This window comes from Thermobia domestica, chromosome 15 (assembly GCF_964235325.1).
Source record: "Thermobia domestica chromosome 15, izTheDome1.hap1.1, whole genome shotgun sequence".
Taxonomy (NCBI): Eukaryota; Metazoa; Arthropoda; class Insecta; order Zygentoma; family Lepismatidae; genus Thermobia; species Thermobia domestica.
Window position 1 is genome coordinate 196,560,860 of NC_137468.1, and position 13,499 is coordinate 196,574,358.

Consider the following 13,499-nt stretch of genomic DNA (forward strand, 5'->3'; position numbering starts at 1 on the left):
TAAAGTTCACCTTCAAAAATAATGCAAAGAGGACCATGCGCTTGTGCCTTCCCCGCCCAGACCCGTTTGTGCCCCCAGAAAAAAATTTTGGTCCACCAGTGGGTGTTTAGCCAAATGAGTTGGCCAGTTTGCCTGTTTAGCCAATGAGTTTGCCAGTTACCCACTTTATTTAGCCAAATGAGACAAGCTGCCGCCGCCTGGGCGCCTGCCTGTCGCTTCCACCATTTCATCTAGCATACTGTTCACAGCTTGCCAGCAGCTCGGGTTTAGCGTAGGGATGGTCACAAAGTTTCGGTTCCAGCGGAACCGGTTCCACGAAGAACCGGTTCTGTTTTCAGAACCGGTTCCAGACCTGGATCCGAAAAACCGGTTCCGGAACCGGATAATCTAGAACCGGATCCGTTCAGACCCGAAAACCGGTTCCACCAGGAACCGGTTCTGGCCATCCCTAGTGCATACCGTTGTAGTTTAGCATTATTCTTCGTACCAGCTGAGGTCTTTCTCAGTTGTTACGTCGTGTTTGTACTATAGTAGATTGAAGGGCTCGTAGTCACAAAAATTCGTAATACTTGTAATTACAGATGTAGTTTATTTTTTGTTAGTAGTTTGTGCGCCCCCAAGTTAGCAACCATTGCTGTAGTTGAGTAATCTTCCTTGATCATTAAAAAAAATAAATGGATGGATAAACACAACAAATTTGACTTGACTGAATTCGAAGCTAAGTTGGTTAGGTAAACAATCGTTTAGATAGCGTTCGTAGAAGTTTTCTTTAGGGTCTCTGCTAGACTATAATGAACTGTGTTGCTGTATTGCACGCAGCAGAAGGTGAAAGTAGATGTGAATTTAATTTAGAATACCATTAATAAGAAGAAACGTTAAAAGTATTGTTGACCACTAGACTAGATTTGGGACTGTCTCGTCTCGAAATGTCTAGTGAAATAGTTTGCTGGAAAAGTTTGTTTCTATTGGAAGAGCTGTGTCTCGTCTCGTATTTGGTCACGGAAAATTGTTTCGTTCCGGTTTATGAGCAACGCTAAGACTGTATTTTTCTACCGCATTTATGCACACGGTATGCATTAGGTGCCTAGTTTTGCTTTTGGCACGGAAGATCCGAATTCGATTCCTGGTGGGAGCTCGTGTGAGTAAGAGCACACATTAATCTTCACGTCTCATATATCGTCGGTGCTAAGGACGGGGATGAAACAACAAACTTTTTTTTTTTTAATCACACGCCGATTTTCCAGTGTGAAAAATTGGGAATCCCACGTCCACTCTACACCATACGTGTCCAAACTCGCGAGCTCGGCGCTTACGCTTAACCAAGCTCGGGCTGAATAATCGAACATGAGCCCAGTTGAAAGCAGTGAGCACTAGCCCGAGCGAGCCCAGTGCAAAATGGCCATATATACTGCACATAGGTAGTTTAATTTCAGCATTTACTTTTTCATCAGTGCTTGAACAGACTACAAAATTAAGAAAAGTAGTTCGCGAGTTAAAAATCACGGTTTTAACACTTTGTGATATTGTAGGTAATTTAACCATGAACCTCATTTATTTATTCATTCTATTTATGTATTTTTCTTTCTTTCTTTGTAGGCTGTGGAGTCATTGAAACCCTCAAAGGCCAAAACTGACAGGTAAGTTACTTGATTTTTTTTAAAAAAATGGGTTTCCGGTTTTTGGTGCGGTAGTTCAGCTTAGATTTACGATGGGAGCAAATATGGTTCTTTTCCCACTTTGAAAGTGCATATCCACTACTCACATAATTCAGTTGTCGAAAAGGGATGAATAGTGACAACGGTATAGGGATGGCAAGAAGAGGGGCGAGCATCCCTCAGTGTCTACGCCTGCCTCCACAGAAATGTAATACAGGTCAAGTAATATAAAAACTAATCTTTTCCGTATAGAAATGATGGCTGTTGTCTTCAAAAAAATATCTGCCCCTCTCTTTTCCGTCTAAGAAGTTAAAGCTATCGTCATTACTAGGGGACAAAGTATATGAATTCTTTACCTTCAAGTTCCTCATCTACGCCCTTTAAACTAAAGAAGAATGGTGATCAAGAAACTGATGGAATGAAAATGTGTCGGGAAAGTGATTATATTAGAAGAACTCCTTTTTGTCTCGTATATCGTCAGGAAAATTCTCCCATCTCGTGCAGTGGCGGCGATCGGACATTAAAAATGGGGAAGGGGGAGGGGCAAGATATGATTTAAATATCTGGATATCAATGTTAGTTTTCTTGGTTGTTTCTAACACTGTTTGACGAAAGGTTGTATAACTAATAGGATACTATCTTTTTCAGTTAAAATACTGTATATCATATTTTATATTTTATTAAGTCAATTGACAACAGCAACGCAAGTAGGTACTAGCCATTTGTACTCTTAAACAACGAAGGTGTAAGAAGAGATTTGATTCATTGCTCATGGATCTGTCTGGGAAATTGAGATATCAGATTATTTAATAACAAATTTGCAAAACAAATAAATAGAAAGGATAATATTAATCATAGTAATGAATAATGATGCTTCTTTTGTAGAAGTTATATTGAATCTAGGGATTAATGAACAATTTATATATTTAATTCCAGGCATGCCATTAAATGTATGTTATTACTCTTAGAAAATGAAAAACAGTAAATACTACAAGCATATGCTATGACATTTAAAGAACTACGCAATTACAATATTAATTTCTTTGAATTGCAATTAAAACGCAGTTCCTATAGATTTCTTAACTCCACGGGGAGGCAAATAACCTGTACGTACTCACGCAACGGCAAATATTATATGGCACCATTTTTTCTGTGAACCAGTAATACATACAAAAACTTTAAATTTCCAAATGAAACTATATACATTAAGGAGTCACTTAAAAAAAAAAGCGGCGGCCAACTAACCCCTCTTGTCCCCCCTAATCGCCGCCCCTGATCTCGTGCACAACCCTAACTGTCTCACTCTGGCTCCGCTATGTTTACTGGGAATGAGAGAAACTCATTACAACGTCACAAGCATTGGAGTTAGGAAAAGTTTTTAAGAATCGTTTTAATTGTTTCGTAAGATTTCATCATCACTCATCTTCGATTAAGGAACAAACTACGTGAACGCTGGGAAAACTCTAATTGCTATGTCGTCGCGGGATTCAAACTCGTGGCTTTCTGATCAAGAAGTTGTGTTTACAGCATTAGCAGCGTTTTCTCGGTAAACATCCTGTATGCAACACTGAATTTAATCTTGTGTGTGTTTTCCACAGTCCATCAGTCATTTCAAATGTTCATGTTTGAATAACCTTTTTCACGAATATAACATATTTCTTCTCGGCCTCCGCTCGAATGTTACATCCCACCAGCTATTAATGTCTGTAGTTTTTGTAGTTTTTGCTGCGCAGGCGAAATGTGAGAGGCCTGTTTTTTCTGATATATTGGCCATTGTTCGAATTATGGTCCATTTGAACACTGACGTCATGCGCTCACGTAGCACAGGCTGTGAAGAATAGGTTCTCCGGGACTCTCCACACCACAGTGAGAAAGAACATTACGCGCTCATTCTTTAGCAATGGACGTTGAAACTCATCCAAACAAGTGGAATTAAGGTTCTCCATTTGCAACGATCGTTTTTGTTAACTCCTTAAGTTTTCAACAGGGTTCCAAGTGCAGTTATCATAAAAGCCTACTTCCCTGGGTTTCTTTATTATATGTTACTTTATATTATACTTTCGTGAAATGGAAGAGAAGAAAATGATGTCCGTGAGAAAAAAAATGGAATTCTACATTTTAATGAATGTATGTTCACGTTTGATTGATTTTTGGGTATATGTCCGTCCAGTTGTCCCAATGTATTTACATCCGCCTAAAGGCCTAAATAAATTAAAAATGAAAATGAAATCTTTGAGTCTTACCTCCCACGGTTATGCCGGTTAGGCTAAAGGAGACGGTGATGATGAGTAATGAATGAAATGGTGGAATGAAGAAAGTGGGAGGAAACGGGAGAACCCCGAGGAAATCCACGCACACGTTGTTTGTCCACCAGAAAATTCACTTGGCGTGGGCTGGGATCGAACCCGGGACCCCAAGCACCAGAGCTGAACGCTCTACCACTGAGTCACCGCGGCCCCTAAATGAATTAAATATCGACTAGAAGCAGGGAATTCGTTTTATTATTTAGTTCAAAATCTTTATTTTTGTGAATTCTGTCGAGGAATTTGAAGCTTAGACGTAAACATCTAGGCGATCCTCATTAGGAATACAGACCCGTTCATTTATAAATGCACGTTTTGGGTGATTCTAAATGCATGTTTTCAGATGTTTCTGCAATAAAATGTATTATTATTATTATTATTATTATTATTATTATTATTATTATTATTATTATTATTATTATTATTATTAACAAGAAGAAAAGTTATTTCGAAAGAGTTCTATTAGGAACAGACTGACAAATGAGCACTTCACTTGTGAGAGTCGATGCATCTCAGTCCGAACAAGATTATGAAAGAGATGATAGCTTACTATTACAAGAATTTTGTAAAATGTACCGTTGTTGGTTTTAGTGAATTACGGATATGTCCGCCTAAAATTTTTCTTCCTTTTGTCTGCTTCTAAAAACGTTTGTCGTACCACTGGCGTAGAAAGTGCTTTCGCTGGTGACTGCCAGTATTGGCTTATTCCTTCCTCGTGCTTTTCTCATTCTGTTTTTCACTTTTTTTAAAAAAAGATTTTGAATAGTATTTCCTAATAGCTCTACGAGGCGAGATGATAAATATGATTTTTTAGTATCATCTCGCTGATTTTGAAGATGTCTCGATTCTGGAAGTATTCTATCACGTATTGATTAACTTGTATCGTCTCGAAAATTTCTTGTAAATTTATGTATAAAATTTGTGCCCTGCGTATTTAAATTTCGTATAGTAGGAGGTATCGGGTAGGGCTGTGCGATGTGTCGATATCGATATCAGCTTGTATCGCTAATGATATCGCAAAAATATCGACGTCGACATATCGGTATCGTCGATATCGTCATTCGATATTGTCGATATCGATATTCGATACTAATATTGTTAATATCAATATTCAGTACCGATATTTTCGATATCGATATCGTCGATACTCGATATCGATATATCTGTTCGATATCGATATCAGAAAAATATCGAATGTCGATATCAAAATTTCGATATCGCACAGCCCTACTATCGGGGTACACCGTAGCCTAGTGGTTAGAACGTTGGGTTCATGTCCGTGTGGTCCCGGATTCGATTTCCGGTGGGTGCTTCCCAATTTTTATTGTTCACCCAGCGTCGTGACACAAACTGGAGAGTCACGTGAATAAAAGACGTGACGACTACTAGATAAGGAAAGCTCCTCGTACACATGTTACAGACGGCATAGGAGCGCGCTGACAAGTGTTCGTTGGTAGGCAACGTTGCTTGAACGTTAGCCGGTCGCTAACAGATGGCCTTGAAGCGGTTCAGGTCCACAAAGTGCTGTCACGCCACTAGTTAGTTTGTTTTAGTAGGACTTATTAGAATCCCTTCACATCACGAGAGGTCCACGAAGGATGTGCTATAATATTTCAACTATATTTAAAATTGGAATTTGTTGTGTAATGACTTTCATATTTTTAAAGTTCGATAATGTTCATCGTTGTGTTCGTGCAATCAATCATCTTGTCAATTTGCACTTTTTTTTTTTTTTTTTTTTTTTTTTTTTTACTATGAGTCATGTAACGTTACAATAGTGTTTGAGATCTAAGATTGGGATGAACTAGTGTAGCCTCTGAGATTCGTGAAATTTCTCGTCTCGGCTCGTATTTAAGAATGCATTTCTCATCTCGGCTCGTATTTAAGAATGCATTTCTCGTCTCGCCTCGTATTTAAGAATGCATTTCTCGTCTCTGCTCGTATTTAAGAATGCATTTCTCATCTCGGCTCGTATTTAAGAATGCATTTCTCGTCTCGGCTCGTATTTAAGAATGCATTTCTCGTCTCGGCTCGTATTTAAGAATGCATTTATCGTTTCGGCTCGTATTTAAGAATGCATTTCTCGTTTCGGCTTGTATTTAAGAATGCGTTTCTCGTCTCGGTTCGTATTTAAGAATGCGTTTCTCGTCTCGGTTCGTATTTAAGAATGCGTTTCTCGTCTCGGCTCGTATTTAAGAATGCGTTTCTCGTCTCGGCTCGTATTTAAGAATGCATTTTTCGTCTCGGTGTGACACCACCAGTTAGAAATGACTTGGATGGAGAGAGTATTTTTAAAAAGGTAGATAGTCAGGATTTTTTGAACACTACTGAATCGTATTACCGTAGGCGTCTTTGAATATCTATAAAATTCAATTCCGACCACCATATTACTTCATTCTGTGGTCGTTTAACTGGTTTATATTTCCATAAACGAAAACATATGGGTAAGTAAGGCAACGGGACCTGGAACCCTTATCCCGAAGCAAAAGCAAAAAATATCTAAATAGGTTTTTGTGTAAGAGGCTTGTGGTTTATTGTATAAGAATGTTGGTTGATGTGTCGGGATGTCTTTTCCCATATATATAAGTAATTTATTCCAGCATATTTCTACAGGCTGCTGGTTTATTCAGCTTATGTTGTTGATGTCGGGGAAAATGATATATGCGTTTGGGTATGTGTATGTACGTACGTAACGTCTTGTGAGGGTTGCACCGGGCAGAAGTAATAAAAATAAAGAAAAAAAGAGAATCTTACAAAAGAAAAAAAAAAACAAAAGAAACGCAGCCATGACGAAGGCAAAAAACGCGGTTGACATAGGAAGAAACTTACATGGATGCGTGGGATGGCTGTAGCAATGTTGCCAACCCTTTTCGTGAACAAAATTATTTTGGGATACAATGTGTTTTAAAAACTTATCTCAATCTTTTCAGTGTAAGTAGTATGGCCGTCGTCTGGAATGTTCGTAAAGGGAAGGGGGAAGTTCAAGTTCTCAAGGTCATACGATGTCATATGTTTGTATACGGATGTTTCAAAACAACAGGGTGGTATGTACAGGGTGTTTCAAAACAACACCGATAAAGTTTGCGAGATGATTCCAGACACCAAAATAAGATAAAAACTACAGACCAACCTGGGTGCACAAATGCTTCCTTTCGGAGTTATAGAATGCCAAAAACATGAAAAAATGAATTGTAAATGCCCAAGCTCCAAAACTCAAGTCAATACTTTAATTAGGAACAAAAATATCTAAGTTTCAGAATCCTGCGGCACTTTCGCAACAACTTTCATGGAAGTACTTAGTGAGCACTTCAAATTATGTCCATAGCCAAACTGCTTCTATAAAAATTATGGCGTGAGTACCGTAGAATTCTGAAACATGTATTTTTAGATAGCGCACATAATAGTTCCTAAGTGAAGTCTTGACCCGAGTACGGCAGGTCCCATAGTGTTGGAGCTATTGACATTTTAAGTTCCCATTTTCGTATTTTCGGCAGCCTATAACCCCGGAAAGAAGCATTTGTGCACCCAGGTTGGTTTATACTAGTGCTGTTGAATTTTTGTGACATTTGCGGTTTTCGGTTTTTGAGAAAACCGGTTTTCTGAAAACCGAAAACCGCAAATGCGGTTTTCAAAACCGAAACCGCAAAAGCGGTTTTTAAAACCGAAACCGCAAATGCGGTTTTGAAAACCGACATTTCGGTTTTATGAAATTTCACTTTTTTCAAAAACCGGTTTTCGGTTTTTTCAAAAACCGATTTCGACAGCACTAGTTTATACTTTTTGTCTTACGTTGGTGTCTGGAATCACTTCCCAAATACTCTCTGGTTGTCGTAGTTGTTTTGAAACAACCTCTGTAGTAACTTTTCATTTTTCCATAATATTGCTCAAAAGGAAGTTAAAAGTCCAAAAACCCTGTTGCACACAACACTGTCCATCACATTTAGGATTACAAGTGTCAATGTTAGGAGTATATGCAATGACGAAAACAGCTTTAATTTCTCAGGGGCAGGCAAAGAGGCAGAAAACATTTCGGAGAAACAGCTATTTTTTTGGTATATCGTAAGGAATGGTTTTACGTGTATATTACTCGGCATACACTACAATAAAACATATCTGATGTGGTAGATGTTGCTACCGGTGGGGGGGGGAGGGGGAGAGCGCTCAACATCTTGCCATCTTCTGGCGTCATCACTGAGTGTGTGTGCCATTATTGGGAGATACGATCTGCTATTTAACCATAAATTTACCGAGATTCGATTCCCGGCGGGAGCTCGTGTCTTTCGGATTTCACGTTAATCAGTAAGTCCATGTCTCAAATAGCCTCGCTTTGTGGTGGACAAACACCGTGTGCGTGGGTTTTCTCGGGGTTTTCCCGTTTCCTCCCACATTATTCATTCCACCATTTCATTCATTACTCATCATCACCGTCTCCTTTAGCCTGACCGGCATAAACGTGGGACGTAAAACTTAAAGATTTCATTTCATTTTTCCAATTAAATAATGCATCCGGATCCAGTAAAAGTATGTAGGCATTATGAGACATTAGCTGCAGCCCCAGCGATGCTGGTAAGACTTATTTTTCAAGTATATTTTGTGTATGCCATAATTATATTGACAATTATATATCTTCTTTCCTGTTTTAAATATGATGTATTATTGATGGCAGAGTACAAAAATTACATGTACTGACTCAGCGAAAACTGGAATAAGAAAGTTTAATAAATTCTTCAAAAGCAACTAAAGTTATTAAATTCGAACTCAATTTTATGTAAAGTAAGTAACTAAAGTTGTTCACATTTTTTGACGAGCGACAGTGTTACAATCTTGAGAGTGTAAGTACTCCAGGAGGGTGTCCGGTATTTCCATTCTCAAAAGTTGTCAACCCTAATTATAGCCACGATCGATTACGCTTGTCTTGCAATACAGTTCTCTTGGAGGTGAGAGAGTTTGGTAGGGAAGATCCTGTGCTTTAATAATAATAATAATAATAATAATAATAATAATAATAATAATAATAATAATAATAATAATAATAATAATAATAATAATATAAGGATCGAGCTGGAGACCCGGGTTGGGTTCCTGGCATGAGCTCATATGGTTCGGATACAACGTTAGTCTGTATATACACGTATTATGTAGCGTCGTGCTTAAAACAACGTTGAATTGCAAATGAACCAATCAATCTATTACTGACGTTCATAAATAATTTATTAGAGACGCAATTGGTAAGTACGAGTAAGATTTAGTACTGTTGGTTTAGATTTTGGGTGAATCCTAGAGAAATATAGAAACAATTGACGCTTTAGAACATTTTTAAGTAAAGAATTAATCAGGGTATTATTATTTAAAATAATAATAATAATAATAAAAACACGTCGATACATGTAATACATGGAAATAATTATATAGTTAGTAACACTGCTAGTTAAACCTTTTCCCGGCTTTTTTTTTTTACATCTCATTTGTTCCCACATCTTTTTTTGTATTTTTCTGACACTTGTGGAAGGTGTTCATTTTGTAGGCGATAAGAGCGACATCTGTTGGTGTTGGCTACTGATAAGTTGAACGTCTCTCTCTTTTCTGAATGGCTTCGTTTGTTAATAATGATTAAAGATTAAAGAGCAGAAGCGAGTGACTTTCCCTTATAAAGGCATTAGTGTTTCTTTCGTTTTATGGAGGTTTTATTGATTATAATGCAACATATGTAAAGACCACGCATGCGGTTTGTGTCTGTGTAACTCAGAAGGTTATGATTTTTTTTTTTTTTTTTTTTTTGTGGTTGCACAAGATTATATGTTTTTATTATTAAATTTCACTCATTGCTGATAGATTAAAGAAAAAAAGTGATCTTCCACTTTCCTTTCAAATTGCCGTCAATTATGTTGTTGTATTGGAGCAGGGGTGCATCCACGGGGGTACACCAGGTCTGGAAGCCCCCCCCCCCCCCAGCCGGATTTACGTATAAGCTAAACAAGCTATAGCTTAGGGCCCCACGCTCTTGGGGGCCCCAAAAATTAAAGAAAAAAATGAATACACATTTCCAAAATTATAAGAAAAACAATAAATAAAGTAAAATATACATATAGCTACAGTGCTTCGTTTGTGTAAGCCCCTATGATGTAAGTAATGGGGCCCTTTCTGCTAGCCTGCCTCCTGAAATATTACTGGTTTCATCATTTCTGTGTATACGGTGCAACGTTCATCTGGAGACATAAAGGGCGCCATTATCTTCAGTAGCTTAGGGCCCCACCAAATCTAAATCCAGCTCTGAATCCAATATATACTTGTACACCTTCTTAATAAAACTGTATTTGCTTAACAGAAAAATGATTGATGTAGCATGAACATTTGATTTTACACTTCATCTGCACTCTTTGTCCAGTAGGGGATCCAGAAGGTAAAAACTGGGGTGTCAGCCAGGACCAGGACTGTGATATGTTATCATGAGTTTACTGTAAACTTCCAGAATATATAAATAATAGCTTAAATTATTTTTGTAGCTTATACAACTGGAGTGCCTAGGCACCTCCGGCCCCGGATTACATCCGCCTCCGCCACGGTCTTTGACTCATAAAAACATTAATTATATCATTTTTTTTCTGAAAATATAGGTGGAGGTATTTTACAATTAGTTATCTGATACATTATAATAATACCCGTTCAATAGGCATCTAGAGATATTAGCTTCTAGTATTGAAACCACCCGTAGGACTTGGACCCCAACAAAAATTTCTGAGTGCGCGCCTGTATTGGAGTGTGTCCCTATATTTTACACATACTGTTAAGAACAACAAAAAATAGGCATGCAAAAAAATTTTGAACAGATGCAGAGTTGTTTAGAAGTCCGTTCAAATGAAAGGGATACGATATGAAACTAATGAGAACTGCATATTCAAAATTAGTGGTGGGCACAAAAAACGGTTTATCGGTTTTCGGTTTTTAGAAAATCCGAAACAGGTTTTTTGAAAATTTTCAAAAAACCGTTTTTTCGCCGAAAACGGTTTCGATTTTCTCCAAACCCGGTCAGGTTTTTCACCGAAACCGGTTCGGTTTTTACCGAAACCAGTTATCGGTTTTCTCCAAAACGGTTTCATTTTTTTTTTTTTTTTTTTTTTTGCAAAATTCGTTCTATTTCAGACCAGAATAGTGTTTCGTTGTTCTCCGGAAATCTATTGTCTCCACAGAAAAAGTTTTGTGTTTTTCAAAAGTTTTCACCGAAACAAGTTTCGATGAAAACCGAAACCGGTTTATGGAGAAAACCAAAACCGTTTCGGTGAAAACCCCGAACCGGTTTTCACCGAAATGTCGGTTTTTGGATTTCGGTTTTTTAGAAACCGGTTTCCGGTTTTTATACAAACCCGTTTTGCCCATCCCTAATTGAAAATGCAATTAAAATTTAAAACGATAATCCGCAATAGCTGTGTTACGTTTGTTGATAAATCAACAATGGATAAATTATTGTCAGCAATAAAAGGAATTGCTTTTGTTTAGGATCGTCTTTTGTTCTTTGCAAAATTGTATGTGCGTGAGCGAATAATCTTTTTTTCTAGCAAGCTGGCCACAATGAAGGTTGATTTTTGGTGTGGGGTTTTATTTGTTTCCTAAATTTTAAATTAAACCAGTTGCCTTTAACTAACAGTTTTTGGTGATACTGAACACACACACAACAATGTACCAAATTCACAACAATATGAGGTAACTCAAAGTGGCGGTAACTCTAGAAAATTAAATTACTCAATAAGTTTTAACAGCTGTCCAAGTTCTTTTAACCAAAATGGAAATCACTACATTATTTTTTTTATCACATGACCCAAAATTAAGGGAGTTATGAAGTTTTAATATTTTTAAACGGTCTCCATTTTGAAACCGTATAACGGGACCGGATTCGATATTTGTAATATGAATGAACTGATCAAATTTGGCTTTGATCCATTTGCTTTTAGGGAAGTGACTGTATCCATTATATACAAGAAATGGATTCTACTATTGTAGAAATAGATGGATATCATAAAATCTCCGCAATAGGTGTATTAAAAATCCCACACAAAATTTTACAAACCAGAAATTATAAAGGGGTCGCTCATAAGAGGATGTGATAAAAGAGGAAAAAATGAAATGAAATCTTTAAGTTTTACGTCCCACGATTATGCCGGTTAGGCTAAAGGAGACGGCGATGATGAGAAATGAATGAAATGGTGGAATTAAGAAAGTGGGAGGAAACGGGAGAACCCCGAGAAAACTGACGAGCACGGTGCGATAAAAGGGGATCGTAATAGGAATTAGAGTGAGAACCACTGTTCTAGAAGCTTCAATTCGTCCTGTAGATGTCAGCCACTGACGACGTATGCTGCCATCTAACGGAGAGTTGTGTAACTTCTACTACCTTTGTTTTAATAGCAGGAAATAGGATATGGACAGCTATGTTTAAAGTCACCGTTATCCGTGAATATGTTAACATACATACTCCGTTAACGAAGTCTAACGAGATAATCGCTCTGGCTATCTCTTGTAGAAAACAGAATCCAAAAATTCCCTTTTTAGTGATAATGTGAAGTAACGGACGGACTGACCTATAAGTTCCTCTAACGTGACCCTAATAGCTATTTGCAAAACTTCTTTATATATATACAGAGAGAGAGAGATATCAGCCATTTTGGTTCATGGTTTGTTACATCATAAATAATAGTTGGTTTGATTTTGAGTTTAGCGACTTTTCAGTAGCTAGGCTATATGAGACGTGGACTTACAGCTTAACGGGGATCTAAATCACATGAGGTCACTCCGGGAATCAAACTCTGATCCGTTGCACATCGTGGTCGTCCTGATTGAAGTAAATCGTCAACATTTCCCGTTGCCCTGAATTTGCGGATTACTTTTCGTACAGCACTGTCTGTTACCGGCTTGAGATTAGGATGACGCTGATTGAAGACGGCTGCTATTATTGCTGAACTGCGTCCTCCAACTTACTATGTTATAACATCCTTGGTTTCCACCTCCCAGCAACATTGATCCCAATTTACTTCGAATCGACTGCATTTACAGTTTCTCAAATATTTAGCCCGGTCCAGACTTTTGGCCATACCCTGTATAGCTGCGAAACTGTCTACTTTTGAGCACAGGTGCATATGAACTTTTTTTTTCTTATTTTGATGTAAGGAATCTGTTCCTAATATATTGCGACACATTTTGTAACACCCTGTATATCAGATAGTAAAAAAAAATGCGAAATAAGGTAATAGAAAATAAATCTTTGAACACAATTTTAAGATGGATATACTTTTGATATTTTGGAACGGAGGGGAGATATTATATCTTTAGCTCAGAATCACGGCCTCGTTGAAAGATCAGTGGAAAGTATTTTAAGGTCGGTTTAAAGGGACAAGTTTTGCCGATAGATGTCACTACACTCTTCTTATCTCTCTCATGTATTTTTTATCTTTCACGAAAATTCACGATTTCTCTTACAAATTTCAACCTAGAGACTTCAAATTTTTGGAGAAGGAACTTCATAACCTATCGAAGGTAACAATCCGTGCCG

At 37.6% G+C, this 13,499-nt stretch overlaps 1 protein-coding gene across 1 annotated transcript in view; it reads left to right on the forward strand.

Moving 5' to 3' along the window:
- The window catches only part of rut (adenylate cyclase rutabaga), a gene marked incomplete in the record, with an annotated part of 698,554 nt that overhangs the window by 143,961 nt on the left and 541,094 nt on the right, over positions 1–13,499 (forward strand). Inside the window, 1 exon segment of the mRNA XM_081741008.1 lies at positions 1,597–1,637.